Raw genomic sequence first — 15965 nt, 5'->3', positions numbered from 1 at the left:
GACGCCGAGTCATCGTCCCTTTGGCGAGGACGGTCGATAGGGTCGCGGTGGTCCTTGTGGCGACGGTGTGCGCGCTCGGCATCCTCTATGTTGGCGTGCTTGTTGACGTCGGCCATCATGTTGGAGATGGTCTTGGGGCTGTTCTCAAACATCTTCCTCCATAGTTCAATGCTATGGAGGCCTTGGTAGAAGTGGTAGATCACATCCCTGTCATCAACCTCCGTAATCGTGTTACGATGAGCACAATACCTTTTGATGTAGTCACGCAGGGACTCGGAGGGAAGCTGTGTGACACTACCCAGATCCCATCTAGTTTTGGGACCCAGACTGGCTGCCTGGTAGTACTGGACAAAGGCGGTGCACAGATCCTGCCGGCTGTTGATCGAGCCGGCAGGAAGGGATTCCAGCCAGTTGAGCACCTGGCGGCTCATCATCACTGGGAAGTAAGCCGCCATGATGTCGTTGTTGCCGTTGGCAGCTCGAACGGCGATGGCGTAGGTGTGTAGCTACGTCTTGGGGTCGGATTCTCCATCAAACTTCTCGATGCCGACCGGCTTGAAGGTCGCGGGCCACTGGATGGCGGAGAAGCCGTCGAGATTGTCCGCCGGGTTGTAGTCGTTGCCGCGAGATTGATGATGGTGGTTGTTGCGGTTGGCGCCAGGTGCGCCGTGTTCCTGGTCGTAGCGGCGACGACACTCCCGCTCGGCATCATCCCGCTCACGATGATGGTTGTTGATGCGGGGTCGAAGATCGCGGCGGTCGAGGTGGGCGCGAAGATCGAGCTGGTCGACCTCCTCGTCACGGCGGTGGGGATGCACCGAGCGGTTGGAGCTCGATTGCGCCCGATAGTTGGAGTACACCTTCCTCAGACCCTGAGCCTGGGTTGCTGCAACATGGAGACGAGCACGGGCTTTTGCAATCTCAGGGGTTTGAGGAAGACCCTCGAATACCTGGAGTACGGCGGCCATGTTTGCAGATGGCGTGGCGAAGACTTCGTGGCCGTCGTAGTCCGGGACAAACTCGTTCTCGAGGTTCCTGGTCCTTGGGGGAGATCCACGCCTTCGTGCAACCCGGGGGTTGCGACGCTTGCAGTTGTCGAGATCTTCTTCGCCCTGGCGGATGACCTCCTCGTTGGCCTGGCGATCGGCGCGAAGAGCATTACGGTGAAGGCGTTCTGCTTGCTGTTGGTCGTCCTCACCGTCGAAGGACTCGAAGTCCAGCGAGATGACCGAGATCTTGCGTCGGCCGTCGGGGTTGTCGCAGTTGGGCGGGAGGGTGAAAACAACAACCTAATACTCGGCCTCAGGATGTGAGGGCGAGTCAGATCGGATCTGCTCCGAGTTGGACTGATCCAACTTGGTGATGCGCAGGTTGCCCATGTGTACTCGGACCTGATCCGAGTACACTGCCGAGTCGTTGCGGAGCCCGTAGGGTACGAGTGCCGAGTCGTCTGGACGACCCAGCACACTCTCGCCGAGTTGGATGCACTCGGCGATGGATCTGGTGACACGATCTATTCCGGAGATTAGATCAGTGTTAGAGATGACAGGACGACGCGTTGCCCTGGGGCGAACGATCGGAGGATCATTGATGTCGAGTTTGGAAATCTGACGAACGATGGAGCTTTGTGCCGTCAGATTGGATTTGATGCTTGTGGAGTTGCCGCTCTCGGTGCTCGAGGGGCTGGTGGGTGGGTTCCAGGGAACCGTAGTTTCTGGGAAACTACCGAAGGTGAAGGAGAATCCGGCGGCAGCTTGCATCTGGATGCTGACGTTGGTGGAGAAGAAGACGCCGGATCTTGATGCCATCGAACTCACTGTAAGGACTCCTGAGAAATCTCCCATATCTGGCGTGCCAACTGTTGGATTGCTTATCCGGCCAGTCCACCAGGGGTATGCCCGGCGGTAGATTTGTAGGTGAAGAGGAGATTCTGGAGCCAAGAGCTAGATGGTTGCGAGATGACGCTAGGGTTTAGATAGGTTCGGGCCGCTCGGGAGCGTCATACCCTACGTCCTGTGTTTTATGTATTGACGATGATGAATGATAAGGTATAATGTGATGCGTTTTCTATGGGTCCCCTCACGATGCCTTTATAGGCCAGGTGCCGTGGGTTACAAGTAAGGGAGGATATCTACTCGGGTTGTTACATGAAATTAGGTCGGTCGAGATCCCTAGATACGTGGAATCCATATCCACGCCTTGATCCTGATCCTCGGAGGAACCTTCCGACGTCCAGCCGAGTGCCTGTTCCCCGGGTAGTCATGCAGAGTGGTCCTGGTTGAGTAGGTACCCAGTCGGGAGATAACTACTCGGTTGGGAGGTACCCGGATGTACCTCCGTCAGCTGCTGAAGGTGACTGGGAGATCAATGTTGCAGACCGGGTAGGCCTTCATTCCCGGCAAAATGCCATAGAGCGGGAAGTGGGAGGTCCGTAGGCAGGACCGTGGGATCCCCATGGCGTCGAGTGTGTCGATGTAGAGAATATTAAAGTTGCTGCCCCCATCCATCAGTACCTTGGTCAGTCTCATGTTGTTGATGACGGGGTCGACGGCGAGCGGGTAGGTCCCTGGCCGAGGCACGTTCGGTGGTTGGTCGTCTTGGTTGAAGATGATCGGGGTGGACGCCCACCTTAGCTGCTTTGGAATTGCACTTCCTGCGGAACAGACCTCGCGAAGCCATACCTTCTGTTGGCATTTGGAGCAGTCGTCTTCCAAGCCACCGATGATGATGAGGTAGTGATCAATGTCCGGAAACTTCTCCTCCGCCAGCTTCTCCTTCTCTTGATCAACGGGTGGCCGCTTGTCATGGCCGTCGTTCTCATTCCTGCCGGTCCGCCGGAGGAGGCGCTTCATGAGGTCACAGTCCTTGAACTTGTGCTTCACCAGGAAGCCATGGTTGGTGCATGGCTTGTCGAGTAGCTGCTCGAAGTGCTCTTTCCAGGGCTGGTGCCTCTCTTGTTGCTATTGTCGTTGTTCCGCTGCCGCCACCTCGTGGCCTTGGAGCGGTCGGCGCTTCCTCTTGTTCCTCCTGGCGTCATGGTTGGCAGGGCTCTTAGCAGGGCCTTCCTTCTTTGCTCTTGCGGTGGGTTGATCCTGCACGAAAAAAGCTCCTACGGCCTCTTCGCCAGTGGCATGGTTAGTCGCGATGTCTAGGAGCTCGCGAGTGGTTCGTGGCTTTTGGCATCCCAGCTTGTGGACCAGTGTTTTGCAGCTTGTGCCAATGAGGAAAGCACTGATCACGTCAACGTCGATGATGTCAGGGAGAGAGTTACACTGCTTGGAGAAACGACGGATGTAATCCTGGGGGGACTCGCCGCGCTCCTGCTTGAAGCTCTTAAGGTCCCAGGATTTGCCTGGATGGACGTACGTGCCCTAGAAGTTTCCAACAAACATCTTCCGCAGGTCCGCCCAGCTGCCGATCGAATCGGCCGGCAAGAACTCGAGCCAGGCGCGAACGTTGTCTCCTAGACAAATGGGTAGGTACTAAATGACGAACAAGTCGTTGTTCGCACACCCTGGCCCGGCACACGAGCCGGTAATCTTCTAGCCATATGCCAGGGTTGGTTTCCCCGGTGTACTTCACGATGTCGGCCGGTGGCCAGAATCGCTGGGGAACTGTGCCTTCCAAATCGCCCTAGAGAAGGCGCGCGGCCCTGGAGGGGCTCGGGCTTCGGTCCAGGTCAATGTCGGGGTCGCATGGACGACCGCGGCGGCGGAGTGGCAAACACTCTGGGATCGGGGTGTATGCCCTCGCATCTTCGGCTCAGGCTGCCGCGCGATTAGCGTCGGCGTCACGCCGCGCCTGCTGCCTTCCACGGATCATGCTCCGCGCATCATACCCTAGAGGCCTAGGCGGGAGCAGCGCGTGTACGGGAGCGACAGCGGGCGCGTTGTTGCCAGCGTCCGGAGGCACGGGCGGAGCCTGCGTCGCTGCAGAGGGCCCCCCGCGCTTCGACCGCGCGTTCCTAGCGGGACACGAGACCGCCTGCCGGCGTTGCAGGGAGGAGCTCTCCGCCTGCTGAACCGCGGTGAGTTCCAACAAGTCCTTGACTTGGTGCTGCAGGGCACGTTGCACCGGATCCTCGGGCGCCTGGAAGAGGATGGCCGCGGCAGCAATGTTCTTACCCGTGCAAAGCTCTCGAGGGAGCTGCATGCGGGCGTCATTGACGATGTTGCTGTGGACCCCGTGGGACCTGCGGTGGGCAGCTCCCGTGGGCTTTCCCTCCTTTGACTCGAAACAAGGCCAAGGCGGTGGGTTCACCGGGGGAGGACCCTGCGCCGGCAAGGCGCGGAGCTCAGTGGCGTGAGCCTGAGCATTGGTTAGCGTGTCCGCGCGAGGATCCGGAGGAGTGTGAGTCGTGTTGGACGGCTCGACCAAAGGTGACCCTTCGCGCAGCACGGCTGCCATCGCACACATGCACGGAGATGTGCGAGCACCTGCCAGGTAGTTGTCTCCCATGCTGGAAGCATCGCTCAAGGGCTCCTCATCGCACAAGAGGTCGTGGACGGAGTGGGGTAGCCTTCCAACACGCCCACGAGCCGAGATGCAGGGCGATGCTCGTGCATGTCCTTGTGGGTCTCCTAATCATTGGCGTTCGCGGAGTTGGCCTGCCCGAACACGAATGGTTTCGAGGGCGATCGAGGTGGAGGAAGTGGTGGCCCACCCCTCAGCTACCGGGAGACATTGGCCAGCGAGTAGAGCACCAAGTCAACATCCTCGGCGGCCGGGTTGGAGGCCATCATGAGCGCGATGTGCCGGAGCACCACGCGCACGGGGCATGAAGGCCCGCGTTTCTTGGTGCGCGGGCGGAGCACGCGACGTCGCCTCAGCCGAATGGGCCTAGGAGGCAGAGGTAGCGGCTCTAGTGCATCCTCCTTAGGTGCCGGAGCGGGCTCCTTGTCGTGGAGGTGGAGGGAACCGAACTTGTCGGTGATGAATTCCAGGCTTCTGAAATGGAAGCTCTGGGAATGCTGAAACGGTGGAGGTGCCCACTGCCCTATGCGGGGGACAGCGGGGAACTCCAGAGTGCCAAAGCAGATAGTCTCGCTCTGGCTTGCCACCGGAGCGGCGACGGAAGCGGATGAAACCATCCGATCGCCGAAGAAACAAAACACGCGAAGCGCTCCCCATGGACGGTGCCAATCTATCGCAGCCGGAATTGGGCGACTACCAAACTACTCGATTGCTCGTGTTCTCGCGTGTCTGATCAGAATGGTCTAGCACACAATGACTTGAGTTATTTAGATAGGTTCCATCCAGAAATTGCCCTACGTCTAGTATGAGGGGGTGGTGTTTGTTGGGGACACCACCTTTGGTCTGGACGCCGAAGGTACGCGAAGACCAAGCAGCATGTGCGTTGAAGCTAAGGACGAGCAAAGAATATGTTGGTCTTCGGAAGACCCTCGGACTGGACGCCGAAGGTACGCGAGGACCAAGCGGCACGTGCAATGAAGCAAAGGACGAGCGAAGAATATGATGGTCTTCGGTCGTTTGGCCGAAGACACAATGAGGATGCACCGGCGACTGTAATAGGGAAATTACGTGTACATCCAGGAATATTCTGGGGATATGACCGTTGTAAAGGCTTAGAGTAGTAATTGCACTTGGAAAGCGAAACACCGCCTATAAATACCCCTGTAATGTACATTGATTGGACACATTGAATAGAGAAAGAGAAACTTTCCTACTTGGTTTGTGTGCATTTCCTTACTGTTGTAGTGTTCGCCCGTTCCGGGGACACTCTCCACCAACAGTTTGTCGCCCACCCGTCGGTTCGATACACCACATGCGGCGACAAAGAAGAAGGGAACCACCGGTACCACTTCGGAGGACACGATGACGACGACGATGACACCTTCGCAAGACAAAGGGGCAGCGACATAGGCCAACGAAACCAACAGCGATGACATCTCCGTTGACACTATCGCAGACGGCCAGCACGAAGTCAACCTGCTCGACCTCGGCATCTCCGCCGAAGACATTGCGGCGATGCGCCGCATCGACGCTCGCCTCGAAGAAGTGCGAAGGGCTCAACGGCAGGCCTTGGAAGTAGGGCCCTCGGAGCAACAGATGATAACAAGAGCGAAGGGGAAGGAAACCATGTTAACCGAAGCAGAGCGATAAGAGCAATACAACAAGCTGAAAGAGGAATAACTTCGCTGCAAGGCGCTACAAAAGAAGCTACAAGCACAACAAATGCTGCTTGAGAAAATGCAAGCACCACCACAATAACCACCGAAGGAGATGGCCGCAACTAACCCGCGGCAACACGAGCTACCAAGGGTCCGCCCAAGGATCAAACTGATCGAAGAGATCTCCGACCGTTCCGAATCGGACAGCGAAGAGCACTACCGAAGGAGCTATCAGTGAAGAACACCGTTATCCGAAGAACTGGAGGAAGTACAATGGCCCCATCGCCTTAACCCGGCAGTGTTGCCCCAGTTCGATGGTGAGTCGGACCCTGATGAATTCCTCCTCATGTACGAAGCCACCATAGAAACAGCAGGAGGAGGCACCGCGTGCAAGGCGAAGGCACTCGTCCTCGCGCTGCGAGGCCTGGCCCAGCGCTGGTATGCAAACATCCCCCCCGGAAGCATATTGTCATGGAATCAGCTTTGCTCTGAGCTACGCGTGAGTTTTCGAGCCGTAAGACCCGACCAAGTCACATCATGCGACTTCAACAACTTGAAGCAAGGAAGCATGACCCTACAGGAGTACCTTCAGAGAATCATGAAGCTTCGCGCAAGAGGGTCGAATGTTGCCAACCAGAGCATCATCGATTCAGTAGTGAAGGGGATCAATCTAGGCCCATGCGGAGAATACATATCCCGGCGCAAGTCGAAGACAGTCACCAAGCTATTTGAGATAATGCAAGAATACTGCATATCTGACCGCACGAAGAGGCTAAGGCTCGAAGAAATGAATGAACAGAAGAAGCCACGAAATAGTGAGAGGTCCCATTCGAAACCATGGCACGCGGATCAGGCAAAGCACCAAAGAATAGTGAACAACATTTCCAAAGAAGAACCTCGAGACTCCAAACACCATCACCGGGGAAAAGCGCGAGAGGGACCGTCATGATGAAAGGTCCAGCTGCGATGACCGTCACCATCGCGAAGAACGACTCCACAAGAGTCAAAGAGACAATGGGGGTCGAAGAGAGAAAATCCCATTTTGCTATTTCTACGAAAAGGATAAAGGCCATTGGATAAACGAATGCCCCTTCGCCATCGAGAGGAAAGAAGAGTTCGATTGGCAGAATTCCCAGCCAGCGAAGCCAGTCAATCACACCTCGCAGTTGCCACAACAGTCTTCGATGTCCGCCACCACTTGTGCTCCGATGCCAAATTGGCCGGTGTCATATCCAGTTTTTAACTACAACCCGCTGCAGTACGCGCACCAAATGCCACCTCCGCAACAACCAATGCCAATGCTACCCCCTCCACAGTATAGTCAAACATGGTCGAGGAGATCCACACCACAGTCTTATGACCCAATCTTACCCCCACCTCCGAAGCTTGAGCCGGGGCAGATACCAGAAAGAGCAAGCGATGCACCCTCCGGCAGCATGGTTAACATCATCAATGCCATCTCCGGAGGATCCAATGAACCTGTGCATGAGACGAAGAGGCAACGCAAAGAATACTTCAGAACTATCTCTCATGTGAGCGAAGGCAAATGCTTCCGAACACCTTGGTCGCATGTTCCGATATCTTTCACACAGGCAGATCTTCGGCTGCAGCACTACCCCCATAATGACCCCCTCGTCATCAGCGCCTACATCGGCAAGAATTTAGTACACTTCGCAGGAAATGACGTAGGGCGAATTTTGGTAGACAATGGAAGCTTTGCAGACATCCTGTTGTGGCAGTGCTTCGTCAAGATAGGATTCACCGAAAAAGCCTTGCAGAAGTCGCAGTACCTGCTCATTGGCTTCGGAGGAAAGAGGATCGAAGCTCTCGACAAGATAGAGCTCAATGTCACGTTCGGCGAAGGGGCCACACAGAGAGCCGAAGCAATAACCTTCGATGTGGTGGACATCAACTACCCCTACAACGACATCTTCGGTCGCAACAAACTTGTGAAGTTCGCAGTAGTAATTCATCAGCCATATTTGTGCATGAAGATGCCTTCGGCAGGGGGAGTTGTCACGGTCTTCGGCAACCAAGAAGAGGCGCGGAGATGCGAAGAGAATGCATCTAGCGCCAACAAAACAGTACATGCTTTTGAAACACCAGAAGAGGACACTAACGCTGCATTCAGTGAAGACCCAAAAGAGTCAGGAGGAGTATCACCAGCAGAGCACACGAAGAAAGTACCTTTGTGCGAAGACGTGCCCGACCGAATGGTAATCATCGGTAAAGGGCTCGAAGAGGCTGAAGAAGCAAGGCTCATATAGTTCCTGTGTAACAATCAAGATGTGTTCGCTTGGTCCTCATCAGATCTGCGAGGGGTCAATCGAGCGGTCATTGAGCACACGCTCAACGTAAACCCGAAGACGAAGCCAGTAAAGCAGGGCTAAAGAACAATGTCTGAAGAAAGGCAGAAAGCAGCAAAAGCCAAAGTGCAAAAATTGCTGGACACGGGTGTCATCCGCGAAGTTCAGTATCCAGAGTGGCTGGCGAACGTTGTCATGGCGCCGAAGAAAAATGGGAAGTTGCGAATGTGCATAGACTTCACAATCCTCAACAAGGCAAGTCCAAAGGATGAATACCCACTACCGCGCATTGACACATTGGTCGGCATGGCAGCTTGCTCGGAGATGGTGAGCATGCTGGATTGTTTCTCCGGCTATCACCAGATCTTCATGAACAAGGCAGACAAAGAGAAAACCAGCTTCACCACTCCCTTCGGGACATATTGCTATGTGAGAATGCCAGAAGGCCTTCGAAACGTGGGTTGCACCTTCAACAGAATGATCAAGACTGTACTGGGGGACCAACTAGGAAGAAATATCTCCGCATATGTCGACGACGTGGTGGTCAGAAGCAAGAAGAAGGAAGACCACATTCAAGATCTTCACGAAACATTCGCGAACCTTCGCCAGCATGGACTGAAACTGAACCCAGAAAAGTGCGTTTTTGGCGTGTGAAGAGGCAAGCTGCTAGGCTGCATGATCACTGAGAGAGGAATCGAGGCAAATCCAGAGAAGATCGAAGCCATCAGGCGGATGAAACCGCCAACTACAAAGAAGGGGGTGCAAAAGCTAACAGGTAGGTTGGCTTCGCTAACAGGCAGGTTGGCTTCGCTAAACCGATTCATCTCCAAGTCAGCAGAGAAGTGTCTTCCATTCTTTAAAGCATTGAAAGGCTCCAGCAACATGGAGTGGCGCGAAGAGCAAGCGAAGGCCTTCAAAACCCTCAAGCAATACATTGAAAATTTGACAGTTATATCCAGCCCTTCAGACAAGGCAGAGTTGCTGTCATACATCGCCACATCAGGTGCAGCTGTTAGTGCCGCTCTAGTCGAAGAGCGCACAGTCGAAGGGACACTGACACAAGTGCCCATATATTTTGTTTCCAAAGCCCTCAATGGCTCAAAACTGCTGTACTCAGAAATGGAGAAGATGGCATATGCTGTGGTCATGGCAGCGCGAAAGCTTCACTATTACTTCCAAAGCCACAAGATCAAGGTCCCAACCTCTTTCCCTCTTCGGGACATGTTTGAGAACAGAGAAGCCTCCGGTAGAATCGGCAAGTGGGCTACACAGTTAGCCGAACACACTATTGACTTCGTACCCAGGACATCAATCAAATCACAGGTCTTGGCAGACTTCATCGCAGACTAGACTCCATCTACACCTTCGCATGAACAGCCAAAGATAGAAACAATATGGCAGCTCGAGTGTGATAGGGCCTATCAGAGAGATGGAGCTGGGGCTTCGGCAGTATTAATAGCCCTTTCGGGTACGCAGCTGAAGTATGCAGTCAGGCTCGACTTCAAGGGGTGCACGAATAACGTCGCAGAGTACGAAGGCCTACTCTTGGGTCTTCGGAAAGCAAGAGCGCTGGGCACGCGAAGGTTGTCCATCAGGTCTGATTCTGAGTTGATCACAGGGCATATCAACAAATCCAATAAAGCATTGAAGCCAGAGTTGGCGAAGTACTTGGTAGCAGTGCGAAGTATGGAAAAATATTTTCTTGGATTCAGCATACGCAGCTTCCCCAGATCACAGAACAAGCAGGCCGACCAGCTGCCGAAGGCAGCAGCGCAATTTGATCGTCTACCGCCAGATGTGTTCTTTGAAACATTAAAGCAGACCTCTGTCAATTGCGCCAAAGAACCTGCAAAGTTCATCAATGCCATAACCAGTGAAGACTGGAGGGCTACTATCGTGGCCTACCTTCGCGGGCGCTTCATCCCGGAGGATGAGAAGGAAGAGAAGAGAATGGCGCTCCGCGCCCGGAATTATAAGATCATCGGCGAAGAATCGTACCGAGGGGGGGGGGGGTCTACGCGCCATTTCTAAAATGCATTTCACAAGACGAAGGCAGACAGTTACTCCAATAGATACATGCAGGGATGTGCTCCTCGCACATCGCAACGAGGGCTCTAGTTGGAAAAGCTTTCCGCGAAGGTTTATATTGGCCTTCGGCTGTGGCAGATGCACATGATGTGGTTCGCACATGCCCAAACTGCCAAAGGCATGCCCCATACAGCAAATTCCCACCCGACGAAGTACAGTTGTTGCCTCTGGTATGGTGCCTCACACGGTGGGGCATCGACATAGTTGGGCCACTACCTACAGCACCGGGAAACTACAAGTACGCGGCAGTCGCAATTGAATATTTCTCGAAATGGGTCGAAGCCAAGGTGCTCAGAGACATCACGGCAGGAGCCCTACAGAAATTCTTCTGGCAAAACATTATTTGTCGCTCGGCGTACCGAAGGAGGTCACAGTGGATAATGGCAAGTAGTTCGACTGTGCAGCGTTCAGGGAATTCAGTACACAGTTGGGCACGAACCTATGTTTCGCTTCGGTCTACCACCTGTAGTCAAATGGTGCGGTGGAGAGGGCCAACGGCATCATCTTCACAGGCATCAAGAAAAATATCACCTAACTGCCGAAGGGAAAGTGGGCGGATGAGCTGCCAAGGGCCATATGGTCTCATAACACAATAGAGTCCAGGGCCACAAAATTTACCCCATTCAAGCTTTTGTACGGCGAAGAGGCCGTAACACCCGAGGAAATCAAGCTCAAATCTTGGAGAATAGCCGAAGGGGCAGACACGATAGAAGAGGACATGGAGCCTTCGACCGATACGATCTAAGCAGGCAACAAGCAGCAATTAACTTGGGCAAGTATCAAGAAGAGACACGAAGGTGGAAGAATAAGAAAGTGAAGCCCAGAGATATCAAAGAGGGGGATCTAGTGCTTCGAAGAATACCGAAGGCCAAACAAAAAGGCAAGATGTACAACAAATGGGAAGGCCCATATATCATCGCATCCATGGCAAGACCGGAGGCTTGTAGTCTTCACACGCTGGAAGGCACCGAAGACCCATATTCATGGAACAAGGACATGCTACAAAAGTACTATGTGTAAGAACTGTGTAAGAGCCACCGGAGCGAAATAACCGAAGGGGCTCGTATATTAGTTTTTTCTTGTTATGCAAATTCTTTTTTCATTTGCGAAGATTCGCACAATGTATCGAAGGGCCCATACTCTTTTCCTCATGGGGGAAGCCTTCGCGCGTCCAAGTTGGGCGTCGAAGGTGTGAGTTTTTTAACGAGGCGGAACCCTGTGTAATCCCTTGTGAAATATAAACAAGGCCCCCGCAAAAAGATTCTCGAAGGCAGAGGCACATTCAGAAGGCGTCGAAGCGTCTATCCCTCTTTGTTGAAGCGAAGTGGGGAGTCATCGGCACAAATTGCAAGCCATGACGCTTGGAAGAAGTAAGCACGGGGCGCAATCCTGAATAAGGGCTTCGCTTCCCTTAGCTTCACTTCCAAAGAAATAAAGAGAAATCCCTTCGCATGAAATGCGAAGGGTAGAAAGTACTATCGTGCGAAAGCCGAAGGCTAGGCGCGACCTTCTCCGGCTAATGAGCCGAAGGTCTCCTTACAAAGTCCTTACGTGCGAAAGCCTAAGGTGGGAAAGTTCTGTCGTGTGAAAGCCGAAGGCTAGGTGTGACCTTCTCCGGCTAAAGAGCCGAAGGTCTCCTATGAAAGTCCTTACATGCGAAAGCTTAAGGCGGAAAAGTCCTATCGTGTGAAAGCCGAAGGCTAGGTGACCCTGTTCAAGCCGAAGGACCGAAGGGGCTAATAGCCACCACATACAGATTCATCATCCCCGCCAGTCGAGCGAAGGGGGGGTGGCGTTTTGCAAAACCAATTCGCGCACGACTGCCATGCCATCAGACAAAATAAACCTCATTCACCCTCTCGCCCGCACAAAGGGGGGTGGTGCTTTGCAACATATATTTTTGCACAGTCGAAGGGTAAACAGGAATGAAGAACACATTCATTACAGATGCAAAGTACAAGTTTTGTTACAATAAGAACATACACTTCGCATAAAGGCTAGAAGACACAACAAATCATACAGTTACATCCGAGGCTTCCTCCTCGAAGATAATGCGGTCCACCTCAGATATGACATCTCGGACCGCATGATCTAAAATTTCTTCGGCTGTTCGGGGAAGAAATGCTTCAAAGTCGTCCCCTGAAGTTGAGGGCAATGCAACATTAACCAGAGCCTTCATCGAAGATGCCTTTGCGGCGATACATAAATTCATGCGGAGACAATGGCTCTTCGTCCACGGGCTCCGGTTTCGGTTCGAGGAGTCCAACGGGAGCACTATACGGCCTATCGGTGTCGAGGAGTCATTTTATTTCGCGAGGTCAGCGAGAATCTTCGCGTGCTTCTCAGGGTCGCGCTAGAACTTTGCAAAAAAATGCTTCGTATCGGCATTTCGACGCTTATAAACGCGCTCCCTATCTGCCCAGAAATCTTCAAACTAGAGCAAGGGTTGACAGGCATGAAACTTCGCCCAAGATGTACCAGCAACATAGAAGTTTCCCCGTTTCAGAACTCAAGGAAGGATGCCTTCGGTCACCTGCGCACGGGCCAACGCAGGGTCCTGCGCAGACACCGAAGGTGTTAGTTTTCAAAAATATTAATTACAACCTAAAAACTTGTCCACACAATCACGAGCCACGACCCTCACACCTCGCCAGCCGCAGGGTGAGAAGAGGCCGCCATTATTTGGTCTTCGAGCGTCGGGGCTTCGTTGGCAGCCCCCCGACCGTCTTCGCCAGAAGACGGCACGACGGTCCCACCAGCATGACCACCCTCGCCTTCTGGCCTTTCTTCGGCAGCCATAGACACCACAGCTTCGGCGAGGATGGGCTCCGTGACGGCATCGGCTTTAGCCTGGAGCTGAAAAACACTAGCACCCAAAATCAGTGAGCAATTCTCAAAGCGAAGAAGCAGCGTAATAGAGAAAACAAACAGTCACCTGGGGCTTCATTCGCTCGACTTCACGCCGCACAATAGAACGGTCTTCACCCTTGAAGATATGGTCCATGAAGTTCTTGGCAATGTTCTTTGCCAAGGCCGGCAACGTCTCAAGACAGACAGCTTCATCCCCGAGCCAGCGGAAGCTTTCGTCCTGGAGGGAACGGAGCTGCACCTTCGTCACTCCGCCTGCGTTGCCAGCTTTGGCAGGAAATAGCCCGTACACTGTGGCGCTCAGAGTGCGAACGGCGACCACAACGCTGATATCTACGTGGAAATGCGCCCCAGCGTCCAACATGGCGATGCAAGCATGAAGCCACTTAAAGAATGACTTGTTGACATTTCTTAGCGCAATCACTAGGAATGGTTAATCCTTAGCAACAACGCTAGAAATGCCTGTTGGCAGTCCTTAGTGCAATCACTAGAAATGAGGGCACCGAACCCATCCAAGCAACTGCACCCAAGGGGTGCTACTCTCGTGGTATAATCAATACGATTACAGATGGATCCGCAAGCGCACGGATATACTATTGTAGCATTTCACTCGGAGAGTAAGGGTATCCAAACTCCAAGAGGAAGGAATAAAGGAGAGAAACAATAAAACAAAGAACTACTCTATCCTACGTCAAGCCAGCTGGAGCTTAGTCTAGGTTAGGTGTCCTAGTGCTTCTATCCAAAGCTGGGGTCATGTTAGATCATGGTTAGGACTGCAGGTGCCAGGAAAATAGGATAGCGGGGAGAAGGTCCCGCACCGGAGTACATCCAGTCCCGTTACCTCTTTGCATGAACTCCTACACCGAACCCGAACGTCGGGGAGTACGCTAAATGCAACACCGCTGTTACGACGGATGGACATGGCTGTCACCACCTGCCGTCTACCCCAGTCACACCATGGAGCACGGTCATATTCGAAGGATCCCGCATACCCGAGCATCACGCTCGTGTATGAAGTCACTACTCTAGTGCCCCCAGGTCTCCCACCCTTCGGATGGACGAGTAAAACACTAGAGCAAGCCCAAAAGCACAACGAACCTCTATCCGTACCCGGATCATCTGGCCTAACCAAGATCGTAGCATAACTTATGAATGATCTAAGCATGGATTGATAAACTATCAAGATAGTAAAGCAACCATGGCAAAACTCTATATTATGAATAGAAGTCTGACAAGTCGGATACAAAGCCATACCAGGAGCCGAGGATTGCTCAACGACCCCGAGGACGACTTGCTCGCTAAAGAGAACTTGCCTAGCTCCACTACCTAGCTAAGAGAGCAAGAGAGAGGAGAGCCTTCTTGGAGAGAACGGAATGAAGTGTGTGTGTGGGGGGGGGGGGTGAGAGGGGGCCCTATTTATACTAGTGGAGGTCAGTTCCCGCCAAATGCATGTATGGAAGGTAATCAGGAGACTTGGGGCCGACTCCTCCTCAAAATGCACCTGGACGGGAGGCCGACCAGGTTCGGCCGACCCAGGGAGTCGGCCGGCCCCACCTTGCCACCTCTCGTCCTTATCCTTCTCTGGTAGGCTGACATGTGGGCCCTAATATCTTTCCTTGTATGCATTATGCGTGGCACGCCCGTTTGCTCTGCCAGATGGGCCCTCTTTGTAAGTGGATGACGCCGGACGTGATATTCTGCGTAGTTGTATGCCGTCTGCTACGTGTTTTCGTCTTATTCCGCTCCTGCTCATCTGAAATGTACAAAACTCAAAAACAACTGTGGAGCAAGGTTAGTGATACAAATATGCGAGTAAGGCATGCCATTTTCCTTTATTGTTGAGTATAGTTAATGGGTGAAAATGGCACTTAAGCACCGTCAACAACTCCCCAAGCTAGCCCTTTGCTCGTCCCGAGCAAAGTTTTAGACTTAGGTTGTTGATCAGGAGTGTTCTTACCTTTATTCTGAATAAGTTGGCCTTGTTCACACCTTTTATCTTACTCCTGTGGGGCTTATAGCATCATCCTCATCTTTGGCTGTTGAGGGTCAGAACAGCTTGTAGAGTACCACTTACCACTCCTTTGTTCAACTATCAATCTGGAGGTTTTATAAAAGAAATAATGTAGTTCCTCGGGTGATCTCTCGGATCGCTCAATGTGTTTCATTCCTCACCAAGGCCTTTTTATGCGCCTTTCTTTTTCCATCCTACTTCTAATGGCTTCTTTTTGGTGGATCTGTAGGTATGGAGGATATAATGGCAAACTTGCTTCTCATATTTCGCTAAGTCAAAGACCGGATTCAAAGGAGAAACAAGTCATAAGCCTTGATCACGATGTGCAAGTGTGTGGATATTTTTGGTGGATGATGGATGAGAACTCCTTTATATGAATTTTCTTTCCCTTGTAATGTTTTTGGTATGGGCTATATTTTTTCTCTCTCTCTTTTTTTGACACACCTTGTGGGTGTGTGGCATACCTTCTTTGGGTATGCATCATTTCTCCTTTTTTTTGACATGCCTTGTGGGCATGTGGCATACCTTCTTTGGGTATGCATCTTTTTATTTCTTTTTGTA

The sequence above is a fragment of the Panicum virgatum genome, chromosome 7K (assembly GCF_016808335.1).
Source record: "Panicum virgatum strain AP13 chromosome 7K, P.virgatum_v5, whole genome shotgun sequence".
Taxonomy (NCBI): domain Eukaryota; kingdom Viridiplantae; phylum Streptophyta; class Magnoliopsida; order Poales; family Poaceae; genus Panicum; species Panicum virgatum.
This window is presented reverse-complemented; position numbering follows the sequence as displayed.